The sequence below is a fragment of the Serinus canaria genome, chromosome 15 (assembly GCF_022539315.1).
Source record: "Serinus canaria isolate serCan28SL12 chromosome 15, serCan2020, whole genome shotgun sequence".
Taxonomy (NCBI): domain Eukaryota; kingdom Metazoa; phylum Chordata; class Aves; order Passeriformes; family Fringillidae; genus Serinus; species Serinus canaria.
The window spans coordinates 4,195,830-4,211,480 of record NC_066329.1 but is presented as its reverse complement, the minus strand read 5'-3'; the positions used below and the strand labels follow the sequence as shown (position 1 = coordinate 4,211,480).

General features: G+C 42.8%; 1 protein-coding gene across 6 annotated transcripts in view; it reads right to left on the bottom strand.

Moving 5' to 3' along the window:
• TAOK3 (TAO kinase 3) overlaps positions 1-15,651 on the bottom strand; it is a 75,983-nt gene that overhangs the window by 43,159 nt on the left and 17,173 nt on the right. The window lies entirely within an intron of this gene.

The following is a 15,651-nucleotide window of genomic DNA, read 5'->3' as shown; positions in this document are numbered from 1 at the left end:
ATTACAAAAAATGTTATTTTTGTTACTTTATCTCACCACAGGCCAATAGTATCGAGCTGTTAAAAGGCTATTTGAAGAGCACCAAAAAAAGGTTCTGCACTGTTTTGCTTTAAAAAAAAAAGTATAAACAAAAGCCAGATGAATGAAATGCTTATTCATTTTCAGCTGATTGGCCTCACCCAAAGGTGCTATATTTACTACAGCCCTGCAGACAGGGCAAAGAATGCAGTATTTCAGGTCTGGCATTCTTCAGCCAACAGAAAAATCCATCTGGCTTTAAAAAAATAAAAACAAACTGATGGAGAAAACAGTTTATCCATCTCCAGTCAAATGAACCTCTCTGCCATTAAGAAAGGCTGTGTAGCTCCAGTATTCAAGGTATTTAGAATGGGAGGCTAAATGTCAATACTTAGAGTTAAGCCCTAAGTAATAATGTCATTTTCCAATTAGGGCAGACACGAGTAGTGAGGCAAGTAAATCTTCCTGGTAAATCTGCTCAGCAGGGCTATTATTTCCCAGTAATGAAAATCAAAAGACATAGGGTGGAAAGTGAATCAACAGCAACCTGAGTTGTGCTGATTGAACATGATCACAGAGTGATCCATAGGATCCCACAAACCCTGAGAGCCCTCTGCAGACACCACCACAGCACCAGAGCCACAGTTTGGGTCCTGGACAGTGTAAAACATCCCAGATACACACCACTCTTACATGTGGGCTGGCAAGGCCACAAATATTAACAACCCAACCCTCCTCTAGAGATGGAGACTGAAATAAAAATGGTTTAAATCAAGGCAGAGCAATGTAAGAATTGAGTGTCATTAGTAGGAAGCACTCAAGGTCAAGGTATGGTCAATCTGAGCAAGTCCTTTCCATTACCAAAGTGCTGAAATAATAAACCAAGAAACAATTTCTATTAGAAGCCTGATTTCTGCTATTCATCCTTGTAAAGCAGCATTTGAGACTGTGCATGTCCTAAAGACCTCAAAAGGAAACATCATTAATCACACACTGGCAGTGACTTAGGGGAGTGTAAGTGACTCAAGATTTTGGGGGCTTGGGAGATCAGGATTCCAGAGTTTCCTCAATGCCAAGCAACCCTCCCATTAAAAAACATTAATTAACTACTTTTGCTACACAAAGGTTCTCTTCTACCACTTAAAACTTCCAGGTGCTGTATTAATACCAACAAAAAAACCACCTTGACCTGAACATAAGAACAAAACACAACTGGAAGCATCGTTAAGAGGAGCTGAACTGACATTTGCAAATAATCCATGGATCTAAAATTATGTCAGTCAATGAGACAAACTTGAGAACTCAGAGTGTGTGGCCTGTGAAAACCCAGTTTGAATTGCATCCCACAGGGCTGTTTCAAATGTGCCCAGAAACTCACAAAATTAATTTTAGTTCCTAGCTACACCAGGGTACTTCCCAAAACAAGGACAAAGTTTTCCACTCCATGCAGAAAAACAAACTACAGGAAACAGGGTGGACCAGAAGCAGATTCCACTCAGAGGAGGAGCAACATGACATGGCTCATGCACCCATTTTTAGATGCCTATTTTGAGGGGAATAAATTCACACCAGAATTATTTTCCCAAGAATGGCAAGCACAGAGCCCCATCTCATCACTTCAGTCTCTCCAAAACCTGGAACACAAGGTAAAGAAGGAAATTCTGAGATACATTCAGCTGATAACTGTCCTAAGAAACCTTCTGAGCTTGAATTAAGGAAGGTGCTCAAGTTCCCCTGCAGACCCCACCCACAAACTGACACGGCTTTGTTGGTTTGATTTGGGCAGGTTTTGGGCTGTTTTTAAGAAGCTGGAGCTCTTCCCCTTCCCTTTAATTGGCACATATGGCTGGCTGGCCAGGCCAAACACAAACACTTCATCCTGGGCTGATTCCCTCACATGGACCACAGCCTTGGATGAACAGCCCACTATTTTAAAGAAGCTTTTTGGAGAACACTCTGGAACCTCCACTTTTTAAGCTGTTCAGTGTCATTTCTTTGATTGCTAAGAATTACTTTCCCAGCTAACCTGATGTAAGTTAACAAAACATTTGTGTTTTTTCCAGGCATTTCACCTATTTTAATGCTTAAACCAGGCAGATTCACATACCTGGCACAGAAACTCAAAACACACACAGGGTATACAAAAAACACCTCTACCACAGCCTTTGTTTGCTTAAATTAATCACCAATTCCAAGCCACTCAGGAAAGATTTCACCTGGTGTAGAAGCAGCAAGTCCTCTCACGTCCTTCCCTCAGATTTCTCTGAAACAAAATGATTCACTTGGGATGGAAGTGGAACAGAAGGTACCCAGTGACCTTCAGCAGGAAGGACAAATATTCCTGAGCATTTGGGGCTCTGCAGGTAGCAGGGCAGTGTCCCTGAGGGCACACAGCACGAGGAGCAGACTCAGGCCATGGGGACACAGTCTGCCAGGAAAGCTGGACAGCAGGACCACAAGCACAGCAGTGGTACCAGCAGCAGCTCCTCAAACACCAGCTCTGCTGATGGCTTTTCCAAGGAATAACTCCCCAGAACACTCAAGTCAATGCCACCCCCGTTCCTACACACATCTGGGGGCAGCCACAGCTGTTCAGCACCTCCAGCTCTGAGCAGATGTGCAGCAATTTCCCTTTGGAGTGTTGGCTCTGCAGTGCACCTGGAATTCCATCCCAGGGCTGTGCTTGGGGGTCAGGGCAGCCCAGAGCTCGTGTGTGCATCAGGTCATGAGGAGTTCACACATTACTCATGCTAATAAAACCCTGAATCACAACTGTTCTGACCCAGGCCACTGCTGCACGCTGCCCCTGGGGGATGAAATCCAGCTAATAACTTACAGGGCTTGTTGTAGATACATGCCTTCACAAAAACAGCTTTATTTCCTGGTGAGGAGCAGTAGTTTTAAAGGAAACATTCAATTTATAATTCCCCTATGATCACTGTTTATGCAGCAAAAGACAATAAACTCATTAAAAATTAAAATGAGACAACTTTATTTTAAAAAAATAATAATAAAAAATTCAGTGGGCTTAAATTCAAGAAACAATCAGTTTTAGTCTTCAGGAATGTTTTAACAAGGATGAAATCAAGCCACAGGCCAGCCCTCCCCAAAGGAATAGTCTCAGTTGTGCTCTGAAATTCCACTGCTTTGCTAAATATGTATCATCACAGCTACCCCAAATCATGGGGTACAGCCTGGGCCTCAGTTTAAAAGTCAAACAGCATCATTCTCACAACAGACATGTAATGAAAAAGCAAGAGGCACAGGGTGTAGCTTCCCAATAGTTTTCCTGTTGAATTTAAAACAATTTAATGAAATATGCATGCCCTTGTTAAGTTTAAGGGTAATTAACATGTCTTGGATTAGAAACTGTATTTTACCATAAAATCTAGAGAGCACTGTTGGAGTTTCTCAGGTTTATTTAACAAGATTAAACACTTTCAGTCATGAAATAAACCTTGCCTAATTAAAAATAAAGGGAAGAAAAAAAGGCTTCCTGCTCTCAGCAACAACATTTCATAATATTTCATCATGGCACACTTGAAATAATTCAGCAGTACATCTGGAAGGGAGGAAAGATCTGGGAATAATTTTAAACCCTAACATACATAAGCCCAAGTAGCATCATACACAGAAATACAAATTTCATCAGATCTTCTCACCAAAACATCCCTAAAAAAGCATCACAGATGGGTCATGAAATTGAGAAAATTGCCTCCCTATTTTCATCATCTTTTTCTTCTCTTTAGTGTTTTTATCAGGCTCTTCATCATGTTGCTTAAAACTCCAGACCATTATAAATTGATGAGTATTATGCTGTGTGTGCTACTCAGAGGCACAAATAAGTCACTGGATTTGTTTGTGGAAGCCTCAAGAGACAGCAGCACACTCAGAGTTTCCTACCTATTAATGTCATGGCTTCCAAAGAGCTGGATCCATTTTGTGGTTTAAAGCTATTTTTAGGTACTTTTTAAAAAGAGTTTATATTTTGACCACCACATAATAAAAAATAAAAAAAAACAACAACAACAAAAAAAAAAAACCAAAAAAAAACACAAAAAACCCAAAAAAACCCAACCAAAAACAACAACAAAAAAAAGACAAAAAAACCCACCCAGCAACTGACCAATCTATTCCCAGAGCTTTCCAGTGTCCAGGGTGATGGGGCAGTGAGATCTGAGCTGTTCCTACTCACCTGCATTACAGCTCAGAGCTGCAGGATCCCCAGGGACACTGAAGCCACCACAGTGGCCACCAGGTCATTTAAATAGCAAACAAGGCTGAAACCTCATCTCCACCTCCAGTTCAAGTTTTCCTGAGGTGTAAGAAATGACTGCCACAATAACTCTGAACACAACAGAATTCTTTGTACTTTAAAAGTAGTTTCCTTATCATGACTTAGATGGCCTGATTTCTGATTTGCCCCTTAAAGGCAGGAACTCCAGGGATTGTTAGATTTAACCACCTGAGGTGAACATAATTTATGTTACTGGACAGTTACTGTGTGCTAGGCAAGCAAAAGGTGTGCTTTAGGACAGGCACAGGAACATATTTATGTATAAGAATCCTGTGATGCCATCTGGGGCAAAAATGTGATTTCATTATGTAAGTGTAGGGCAGTGAGTGAGTCCTGGTGTAGCTTCATGGATTTTGTTATAACATTAGCTGACTTTGAAAAAGGAGCTTTCTATTTTAAAATCCTGTTTATTCTCTTTGTGCAAGAAAACATAAACTCAGGTACTGATTTTTTGGCAGCTGCCTGACAGTAAAAGTGGCCAGAAGGAATCATGCAGGAGGTCCTAACACAAAGTAAGGAAACAGACACAGGCTGTGTGCTTGAAGGAGGGAAAGAAAAGACATGCCCTGGTCATGCAGGGTGAGAACACCTCTCACAACAGAACAATTTGTGGTTTCAAACTTTTTTCTTCTCTTTCAAGGAACAGGGGAAAGTATATGTGAAGCATGTTCTTCATGATTCTATGAAAATCCAGGAATCTTCACCATGACTGATTACTAATAAAACAACTATTAATAAAAAACAATTATTAATAAAACCCTCATGAAACAGCCCCGAACAGCAATTTTACAGAAGGTGAGTTGCCCAGTGCTGTGGATGCTGCTCCTCCTCTCCACGGATAAAAGGGAAAGGTTTCTCATCCTGCCCTACTGCTGCAGAGATTATTGAGCAGAGAAAGCCACAGCATTCCAACACATTTCCCCAACATTCCCAACCTGGCTTTCCACAATTCCATGAGATATAGATCCCCCCAAGACACCTCCTTTTCACTGGGTTATAGTTCCCCCTTTCTTTGCCCCCTGAATCTGTCCCTGCTACGACTTCTCCTTTCTCAGCCCTCCTTCCTTCCTGCCTGCTCTGTGCCAGCCAGAGATAACACTTAAGGAAACAGCCCCTGGGACTGCTCCAGTTTATCATTTCTGCTCCTCCTGCCCTCAGTGGCTCTCCAGCACATCCAGCTCTCCTCCTGACCCATTTACAGGCACAACCATTAACAGGAATAATAGGAATTTGTTCCATGCTGGTATCTGCAGAAATGGCTACACCTGTTCCATTCAGGTGCCAAAGTCTGCTTCTGGTTTAACTTTTTCTAGTTAAACTAGAAAAAGCTTATTTGGTAAAACTCAACAAACACCATTTCACATGGGAATATTATTATTATTAAAGGATGATAGACTTAGTCTAGCAGGTACCAGCCAAGGAACTAGCAGTCATTAACATCACACGAGTTACCCACTGGCTTTCTATGTTTATTCTTTTCTAACCTGCAATTTTTATTGCCATTAAAAAAAGACATGGATAGAAGTGAAATATGAGTGGCTAACATCCAAAATCTCCTTATTCTCATCTAATAACTGTGTCCAAGAAGAGAGTGTTTATCCTCTATGAAAAGAGCACTGGAAGGTTTGGAAAGAAGGAGGATCATGTGCTGCTTTTATTCACAGAGAACTCAAAGTTTGCTGTATCAGTCATCACATGTATTTGTACAACAGCCCCCTCACAGATCCCCCTTCTGCAGGATCATTTGAACACTCTTGTGACAATCACAGCCCTTAACTGCATGCACAAGTGATCCCAGTTATCATAAAAATACCAAAGTATCATGGTTAAGAAAGTAATAAATAGATTTTTTTCCTGCTGCAATACAGCAAACCACCCCCAAAGAGCATGACAGAGACTGCTGAGATGGAAAGGAACTCCACAGTGAATGATGCCAGTTTTCATGCAGGGTTATAACTGGGAATAATGAATGGCTCCTGCCAGGAAGGAGGCTATAATGGAGATCACACATGATGGGGGGGAAAGAAAATTAAAAAAGAAAGTTAGGAAATCATAAGGAAGAAAAACTTTAATATATTGTCAAATAGGTCCATTGCAAGTTCCAGAGTAAAGCTAAGAAAGAATACAAAAAAACACCAAAACAACACAAAAACCAACCCCAACCCAAAATCCTGCAGAATTCTAAACTGAAATAACTCATTTGCTTTAGCAGATTAAAAAAAAACCCAAAACCTGAGTTAAGACTGAAATTACAGCTACCACACCATGACATTATTGCCATTATATGAGAATATACAACCAGAGACTTAAGATGGGATAACTGAGAGGTCCAGGTCTGTGATTCCAGCCTTAAGTTTTGTCATCTTGGGTTTTATCAGGTCAGAAAAGGCCCTTAATGTTGCTTTAATGCAGAAAAACTACAATTTTAAATTAGAACTGGAAGGCAAACAAAAATTTGCTTGACTGAGCACTGGAATCAGATGTGTAAAATTAATTTAACATTGCAGCTCAAGTCAGAGCCTTCTTCAGGCAGAAACAGTTTTGGTTCCACCAAAGGGAAGCTGGCAGAGGCAGGGACAGGGAGAAAGTCACCTGGATTAGGATGCACAGCTGGGACCTGTTCCCTCAGCATTCTCTCTTCTTTATTTTTTAAATTAGCATTGCAGCATTGAAGAGTTTTACAGAGTTTTAACTGATTTTAATTCTCATTTTAAATAATCTATGCTTAAATTTCATTTTTTCCACTCGGAATGCCACATACAAGTTTCAGTGCTGCATCCTTGTGCACAGGGACATCCTCAGAGGAGCTTTAATGTGCTGAGATTTAATATTTCAGAGTGTTTAAAGCAGAGAGGGAAAAAAAAAAAGATCAGTAAACTCCAACTACTTGGTGTAAAGAAAACAAGGCAGAACTAAGGGGAAAATATGGGATGTGACTAATCTTCTCACAGGCAAAGAAAGTAGAGTCTGTCTCCCAGGACCTAGTGGGTCCTTTCAGGAAAAGTGGAAGGTAGATCACCATGGAAACAGAGTATTTTATGAGGTACTTCAGCAGGGCAATTTGCTATGATATGAACATAAGTTCCTTTCCAACCAACTAGAAAAGCTTTTAGCACAAACACTGAGTGCATTTCTGTCTGCTGGAATCCCCAAAAATGAAAAACAGATGCAGCAAAAGACACCACGGGTATCAGCTGGAGAAAACATCCTCCAAGCTCCAGCTCAGTTTTCTGGTCACTGATGGAGCCTTCAAAAGGCTCACAGAGCCCAGGGAAGGGAAGGCAGCAGGAGGGGAGAGTCAAACTTCCTCACTGCTGGCCCAGCTTCTGTGACAAGTCCCCAGATCACATCAGGTCACTGCACAAAAATCCCAAGTGACAGCACTGGGAGGGGGCTGTGGGGACAAGGGAGCTTCTGGGGGTGGCAGCGATGGACACTCATGGCATTTGAGGGCAGGGGGGACAGGCAAGAGAAATTCAGGTCACATCATTCATACAAGAAAATATCACAAAAAGGATAGCAAAGCAAAATGAAAGGCCACCATAATTTAGAAACATCTTTATTTCTGCATGAGAAGCCAAGGAACTGGCAGCTGGTGTTGGAATGTGTGCTCAATGGCTAACAAAAATTCAGGTTTACTGGCAAACACTGCACAGGAAGAACCATGTGGAGACCGCTCTGAGATATGACTGAGCTTTATTTTTGCTCTAATGATAATTTACTATTTTGAATCGCCACCAAAAAAAGTCATTGAGCAGTTTTCTATTTTTGAGATGGAGTAATGGCACAGATTTGTGAATATTGAATTAGCAGCACCAGAAGGGTTTTGGTCACTTATCTCATAGCTAACTTTAATTCATAGCAGAGGTGATAAAAACACACAGAGCCAGGTCCACCTGGAGTGACTCAGACCTGAGAGATCTCAGCAGCAGAGCAGGGGCTGATGAAATACATTTGGTACAAAAATAGGGTAACAGACAGCAGTAGTAATATTTTCATCTACTCTACACATTGCTGAATTTTAAATTAATTGTAACCACACAGGAAAAAGACCTGGGGGTTGCTGCAGACAGCTCTCTGAAAACATCTGCTCAGCAGACAGAGGCAGTCAAAACCAGGCAAATGGAGCATTGGGAGAAATACAATGACAAGAAGCCATGGCCAAAAGTAAAGATGGACATAAAAACATGACATGTTTCTATTCTGATTACAGCAACAAAACCTCCTCAGTGGTGAATTCACCCATTTGCAGCTCTGTGCAAGGCTCAGAATGAAGAGCTCAGGTACCTGGTGGCTGCAGTGGAAACAGAGAAGTTTCCCTTAGTGAGGAGCCCAGGAGCAAGGCAGAGTGCAGCAGCACCTGCTGGGGTTTGTGCCCATCCCTCAGGAGATGCAGCTCAGCAGCCCCCTCAGTCACACACAAGAGCACCACCCATCTCCCTCTGGATTTACCTCAGGAGCTCTCTCTCCATCCAGAATATCCCAGTAAATCCCTGGCAGGCTCCCACAGCAATCCTGCACATTCCCTCCTCATTTCACTCTTCCCTTTCATTGACACACACCTGCCCCAACCACCTGACTCCAAACCTGCTGTTACCCTGACCAGGAACACAAAACCTGGTTTAAGGCACATTTATTGCTCCTGGTAAGAAACTGTCCTTGCCAAATATTCTAGTTCTATTTGACATGGCACTTCAGTATGTTTCAACATCTAGATAGGAGATAATGAATAAAAACTCTTGATTTATTTCATATTTCTGTGGCAAATTGCTGTAGCAAGGAGAGGAAAAACCACTTTTTCTTCTCTGTAGATTCATTTTCATCTAACAGACAAATTCCAGTTATATTTTCTAGGGCTCTTTGGAACTGTCAAACTTACTCCAAGGATGTTCTGGGAATCAGAGCCATTTGAAGAATGGTTACTGTAGATAAAACACTGATCAAACCTCAAGAAGCATTCTGTGGATCCTTCACCACCAAGGCTGGCTCAGGACTGGTCCCCATGGACAAACAACTACATTTGACCATGGCCAAAGCTAAAACAATACAAATATTGCCATGAAGCATCCAAGTGTTCCACAATTTCCTAATTTGATCTAAACAACTTTCTCAGAGCCGCTTGAGCAGCTAAAGCCCAGTGCTTTCCAGAGAGAGATGTCCAGGCATCACTTGACCACTTAAAGCTTTGTTTATTTGGACAGATATTAAGCTAAAAAAGCTCCAAACCACCATGACTGTGTGAGCAAGGGCCCAGTTACACAAATGCTGATTTACATCCCCTGCTGTAGCAAGGCTGTCTTTGCAGGGCAAAGAAACCCTGACTCAAGACCACCAGATAAGGCTGGGCATTCTTGATTTTCAGTCTTGAATTTTGACAGAAACTCCCCATTTTCTATTAAAAAATATGCTCCACCACATTTTTTTTCCTGCAAGCCTTGCCTTGAAAGCAATGCTAAACAAAGCAGGCTTTGAAGGCTGCAGCAGAATTTCAGTATTGTAATCTTAAATCTCATGCAATTAAGCAATTATAAACTTTTCTAAGAGAAACCAAAATGGTCTTTTTGGTGAATAAACCATCTATAGTTCATTCACTGATATGATCTCGATGCCCTACTTGTTACCTTTTTAACCAGGGGGAAAAAAAAAAAGCCTGAATGGAGATTAAACAAAACATGAGGTTTTTGTCTAAAGACAACTAATCTTAACTGCTACAGTGAAGCTTTCATCACCAGGAATGGCTCTGCCAACTGTGTTTTCCCCTGCAGGCAATGTTGTTGGACTTAAATCAGGAAAAAAAAAAAAATCAGTCATTTACGTCAGCCTATTCCAGTTCTGCTTTCTATTAAGACAGACTGGAGTCCTTCTCCAGCAGCAGGCCTGGATCAACCTCCTGTTTTCCACATTTCATTCTCCTCTCAGTTCATGGTGTGAATCTCACCTGCTTAGGGGGTGGATACTCAGCTTCAATTCCTCTGAGAATTGTATTTATGTGAGATACAGGGTTCTAAAGCACAAAATTACACACAGCATTAAAGCAAATTCTTCTGAAATAATCCAACTTTTTTTTTTTCCCCAGTTAAAAATACACAAACATCTATTCAATCACTCCTACCTTGTGATTACAGTTTATTTTCCATTTACCTTTCATAACTTAGATTTTGGGGAAGTGTGAGTTGAGGAAAAAAGAGCAGAGAAATGAGGTTTGGGGGGTTAGATACCTTTGCTAAGCAAGATATCAACAGATGAAGCCAATTTTCTCCTGATAAAGAATACCACCCAACCCCACTGAAGCCCCAAAAACACCAGACATGCCCACAGGATAAAGGTTTTCTGCTGTTTGGTGATATTCTGCATAGCTCTGGAGGTATTTGTGCAGGGAGATGTCAGTGCTCGTGAGAAAATACTCATTTTTGAATCCATAACAAGTTTATGTACAAGAAAGAGATGTTCAGTTTCCCAGAGAAATGGTCCCCTCACTTGACCCTTCAGAGAATATAAATATTATTCTGTTTTGCAGATGGGAGAAATTAGAGTGTTTTGCCTGACAGTGAACATTTTCAGAACCATTTTATCAGGCTTAGCCATCCTCATACCACAGAGAGGAGCCTTCTTTTTTGTGACAGATATACACTTTAAATAATGCCATTCTGTGTTTTTTATAACCTAGAATTGCTTTTAAATATCAAAAAGAAATTCCATGTGAAGGATTCTGCATACACACCTGTCAATTCAACACCCTAAATAACAGCAATTCTCTAAAAAACACAGAAAGGGTATTTTTAAGTGAGAGAATAGACACAAAATTACTCAACTGAAATGCTGCTACATCCTTTGCCTTGCCATTCCCTGAAGCCAAATTCCCTCCTGCCTCCCCATGCTCCCTCAGCAGAGCTTTCCTTTTCATGACATGTTCTGTACAAGAGTCTTAAACACTAATTAAGCCTAACAGTCCTCAGAGATGGTAGCACAGCTATAAAAAGGTTTCTGGATCGAGTGGCTACTGAAGGAACTGGCATCTGATCAAATTTTCAAGAGTTATTCTCCCTGCTTTATGAATAAATCAAGGAATTCCCAGTTTTTGAAAGTCTCCAGCACGACTTGGTGCCTGGTGTACATATTAACAGCCCTGTTTTATGGATTCAGCACCCAAGGCATAATGAACCTAAGGGGATATTTGTAGTAAAACTATGAAAGGATCCAATCCCATCATCTAAGTGAGGAATATTTTTAATTGCAGGGCTTGTTATTTTGTTCTGGTTAATTTTGAGCACAGCTGAGGCACTCTGTGAATGAAATATTTTTTTCTGCAGACTGAGGCATATTGCCACTAATCAAAGGAATGAAAAATTCTGGTATTAACTAATAAATTTGTGATTGTTCAGTCTTCTACTTTATGTTCATGTCATCCCAAAATGCTGAAGGAGGGCAGGGGACCTTAGAAAATCACTTGAATCAGGGTCATTACTGTACAGGACCTTTCAGGTCCCTACAGAAAAGGATACTCTAGATAGGAGTAATGGGGAAAAAACTCCTTTATGGGTCTTCCTAACTAATCAATACCTAGTACAAATGTATAACTAAATCTAATACGACAACAAGAATGGTCTTAGAAGAGCTACCCTGAATTTTACACATGTAATTTTAAAGCCTTCAGGGGAAGCTGCACTGAACTCTTCTGCTAAAGCTTTTTGCACTAAATAACTATACATTTTGGTGATTTTTCCTTATAATGCTAAGAATCAACACTTTCCAAAGTGTAACTACAGGGGGAAAACACTGAATATTTGTACACAAACAGCACACATCAGAACTGCATAAATCTAACCCAGCCAAATTTAATTACTACGTGACTTAGGAAAAAAAATATCAGCAATAACCACAGAATCTATCTTGCAAACTCAAACACAGAAGCTTCCAACCATTTGAGATGATGCTGTTGGAAAAACTCAGCTCCACATTTCTTTGGTGAAAAGGGAACTTTCCCAGAGAACATGAGGAGCACAGCAAGGTTACAGAGCAAGCCTATACTGTGCTTAAACTCTGCATTAATCATAGATGAAGGCCAGCAGAGGAACTGCCTCTGCTCCTCCTGCTCTCTAGGGAAGTGCAGCATGGTGAGGCTCACTCCAGGCTTCCTCTTTCCCAGGCACGGCAGGGATGGGGCCCCCTCCCTGTCCCACCTACCCCAGGCTGGGCTGGGAACCACCAGCTAGGCCAGGCTTTGCAGAGCTGCCTCCTAGGCCAAAGGCAAGGCTGCAGCTTCCCAGGGAGAGCTGCTGCTCCCTCCAGTGCCACGCAGCAAAAGCCATTTCTGCAACCCAGATCGGAGGCAGAAAAGCACTTAAGAACTCGCCTTTCTCCCAGGAAAACCTCCAGTAACAATGTAATTCCATCCTTGCTCAGCTATTTCACTGTGTGCCCCACAAGATAAGGCATTTTGCTCATTTTGTGTTTCTGAGCAAAGGAACTGCCACCCAAAATCCAGGCCTGGGAAACCCAGCCAGTGTTTTTCTGTTCACTTCCAGATTAGCCCCCAACACCAGGATGGGTGACATTCCCAACCTGGCAAGGCCCATGGTAAAATACAGCCATAAAACACATCAGGGAGATAAATACCACCTATCCTGGGCAGCCAAAGGAGTAAATTCAGGGAATATTCCCCAAGCATGAGATGGTCCTGTGTCTCCAGGTCTTACAGCTTCTACACAAAGGAGGTGGGTCAGGGCATCCCACAGAGCCCTGTTCACCAACAGCCTGGCAATTCCACTGCTCCCCAAAGCTTTACATTTTACACTCAACCCTCACTTAGCTATGGAAAAGGGCAGGGCCATGAGGATCTCTTGGATTTGAAGTGGGTCTGGACATACAGCACTCCAGTGACACTCTGGGGCTCCTCTGGAACACCATGTGCCTCCAGGGAAGATCCATCCCTGCGTGGGAATGCAGACTTCCACAGAGAAGAAAGAGGCACATCAGCTGCTGAAGCAGCAGGGTGGGTTTATTTGGATAATGCTGCAATGAGAACTGATCCTGAGGCTCCACAAGGCAGAGCTGGGTATCTCATCAGGCACACTCAACTTGCAGGAGAGCCACTCCCATTTCCCTTCAAACCACTCACCCCCACCATGGCAGGAGGGAGCTGTGCTCCATGCCAGGCACCCCAGCACCTCCAGCTCCTTGTCTCTTCAACCCCAGCTCGATGGACATGGCAGCAGGGCACAGTTCTGGGAGGAGGGTGATCCCATCCTCCTCGTGCTGCTGCACAGCCAGGGGGATCCCACTGAGCCCAAACCTGCACTGTGACACCCTGCAGAGGCCCTGAGAGCCTGCTGGCCCTGGCACAGCACTCTGTTCTTGGATTTGCTGGGAATGCCCCAATGAAGGCAGGAATGATGCATCTGGCTCCATGTTCTCAGCAGGCTCATTTAGTACTTTATGATACTATGTTATATTAAAGAATACTATGCCATACTAAAGAATACAGAAAGGATACTTACTGAATGCTAAAAAGATAATAATGAAAACTGGTGACTCTGGAGAGAGCCCTGACACAGCTTGGCACTGACTGGCCAAAGAGTCAAAACAACTCCCAGCAGAACCCAATGGAACAATCACCTGTGGGTGAACAATCCCCAAACACATTCCACATGTGAGCACCACACAGGAGAAGCAAATGAGATAAGAATTGTTTGCCTTTTCTCTGAGGCTTCTCAGCTTCCCAGGAGAGAAATTCTGGGCAAAGGGATCGTGTTCAGGGAATGTGAATGCCACACTCTGTCTCAGGCTGGAAATGGGGATGTGTATTTTATTTGTCATCTATTAGAGGTAGGGCAGTTCTCTTCTGTTCATGGGGTAGTTTTCTTTGTCTCTTCCACACCAACCCTCCCTCCAGGAGATCTCTGCTGTCCATGGCCACTGAGTGTCCCTGCAGGGCTGATCAAATTCCACCATCCCATGGGGAGATGCTCCGCCCAGGGGAGGAGCCAAGCATTCCTACCTGGATCCAATCTGCCCTGGGAACAGCCCAGCAGCCTTTGCCCCCTGCATTCCCAGAGGAGCAGCTTTCTGCTGCCCTGCATTCCCAGAGGGAGAGCAGGCCCATCTCCAGCAGCCCTGGAGCTGCAGAGGAAAACTCCCCCCTTGTGCAGGATCCCTGCTCCAGCAGAGCCACAGCTGGCACTGCAGGAGGGCTGAGCCCCCCTGGGATGGGACCGTGCCACCACCCTGAGCCCCCCTGGGATGGGACTGTGCCACCACCCTGAGCCCCCCTGGGATGGGACTGTGCCACCACCCTGAGCCCCCCTGGGATGGGACTGGGCCACCACCCTGAGCCACAGGGGATCAGCTCCTATTCTCACTGTGTCAGTGGGTTTTTTTGTTTGTACTATTGCCCTTGTATTTTTAGTTTTCCTAGTAAGAAACTGTTCTAAAGAACTGTTATTCCTATTCCCCTGTCTTTGCCTGAGAGCCTTTTAATTGCAAAATTGTAATAATTTGGAGGGAGGGGGGTTACATTTTCCATTTCAGGGGAGGCCCCTGCCTTCCTTAAGCAGACACCTGTCTTTCCAAACCAAGACACACTCCAAAGCCCATTTCTGTATCTGGGATCAGCAGGAACCCAGGAACTCCCCAGGAACACAGACCCACTGCCAGTGACACAATCTGCTGCTGCTCAGTGACATGTGGCTCAGGGGTCACTTTCAAGAGTATAAAAACCAAAAAAAAAGGGAAAGCAAAAACATAGGGACGGTTTCTCAGAATTATAAAGTACTAAAAATAGAGTCACCCCCCCCCCCCAATGACAGCAAGGTAAAACTGAAATTTCAGAGCAGAAACACATTTTCACGGGAGTGCCACAGGACAGAAAGGAAAGAAAGCACCATCACTTTTTACAATATTTTGCTTAAGCATCCTCATTAAAAAGGGATAAATAGTAGCAGTGTGGAATCATTACAGTAATCCAATATATTTTTGTGTCCCCAACACTCAATTAATTTTATTGAGACTCCAGAGCTACCATACACAGCTTGAGAGCATGCAGCATCTGCTACTTCCAAGATGAGTCATGGTAGGAAATTCCCCTGTATTTTCTAGGAACCAGTCAGGCAGCCAGTGATTGAAACACTGATGGGACTGTATATAACACCCACACAAACGAGAAGAAATAACTTCTATCAATAAATGTACATTATATTTAATGTATTTGCTGCAGATTTCAAGAAAGATATTACAATTAGAAAGATTGTTTTGGGAAAACATTCCCCAGTTTAATTTGAATGCAATGTAAATTTTGCCAAGAAATGTTAAAGGTCAGAAGAGACTGGAAGAAGAGAAAC